The sequence below is a fragment of the Chrysochloris asiatica genome, unplaced genomic scaffold, assembly GCF_000296735.1.
Source record: "Chrysochloris asiatica unplaced genomic scaffold, ChrAsi1.0 scaffold00035, whole genome shotgun sequence".
Lineage (NCBI taxonomy): Eukaryota > Metazoa > Chordata > Mammalia > Afrosoricida > Chrysochloridae > Chrysochloris > Chrysochloris asiatica.
Window position 1 is genome coordinate 628,959 of NW_006408553.1, and position 1,258 is coordinate 630,216.

The window sequence follows — 1,258 nt, forward strand, 5'->3', positions numbered from 1 at the left end:
ATGCTCCCTAGCTCTAGGTTCCCTCTTGAAAGCTTGTAAGCCCCCCACCCCATTTTGGGTATCCAATGTCCAAGTTGCCCATCTTTGTCTACACTGTGTGTGGAGGGAGTGGGAATGTTTCTTGCTGTAAGGATTTGTTCCTTCTTTTGAGTCACTGCATCTGTAGGTATAGGTCAAGTTCATCAGATTGTATCAGATCACTCTTTCTTTTTTTCCTCTTCTTTCTTCTCCTGGTTGAGCTCTGCTCATCCAGTCATCCGGTCCAGGTCACGTGGGTACCATCTCCAAGTGTGGGCGTTCTTGTGCATATGCCCTCTCTTCCCATCAGCTGGTGGCTCCACTCTCCACTCGAGTCCTCCATGGCCATGTCACTGACTCTGGGCCCAAGAGTCCCCAGGTCTCCTTACTCTGTTTGCCAACCAGGTCCCCAACTGGGTTCACAGAAGCCCACCAAACATTGTAGGGCTTAGCTTGCCACTTCATTGCTGCTTTTACCCCACTTCCCCCCATCGGTAATGCGTGTGGTCACCAATCAGAGTGTGTATTTCCGTTGAGTCTTAGTCTTGGAAGGGGATTTGCATTGAGGGGACCCAACCACTTGCCTTGATGTTTCCTGGGGAAGCAATTTGTTTGTTCTTGTAGTAACAGTCCATCTGCTTCTATTGTTTTGTATTTTTCCTGTAGGTCTTTCTTTCAAGAAGTATCTTCTGTTCTTCTAGCTGCTCCAGGCTGGTCTGCTCGTCCTTTCAAGTGGAAATTTGTCATCTCTGGAGATCTGGATGTGTTTCAGGTTTCCACCCATAGTTCTATATATTGCAAAGGCTCCGCAGGAAGCCTCGTTCACTGGGTACACTGTAGCCCCATTTTAGGTATTCCAATCAATTATAGGCAGAAGACAGACTTACAAGCCTTCTATGGTGATATTTCTAACTATTCCTTTCTCTCCCCCTCCAGTGACTACGCTATATTATAATGCAAGGAAAACCAAGATTCAAAAAAGAGCCAAGCATCTTAACACCATTTCCCCCCACCCCCCAATTCCAACCATGACTCAATCCCTGTTTCACAGAGCCCTGCAGTTCCAAGGCTGTGCATATATCATCCTTTATCTCTGTCCCATTTAGCCCATTCAAACATGCCCAATTGTTCTCCCATCTGCCCCGTTTCTCCACTTCCCTCTCCCTCCCTGTATATTGCCCCCCTACCCAGCACCCAAGCTCTCCTGTGTCCAATCCCCGCCCTGCGCTCCACCCTCCCC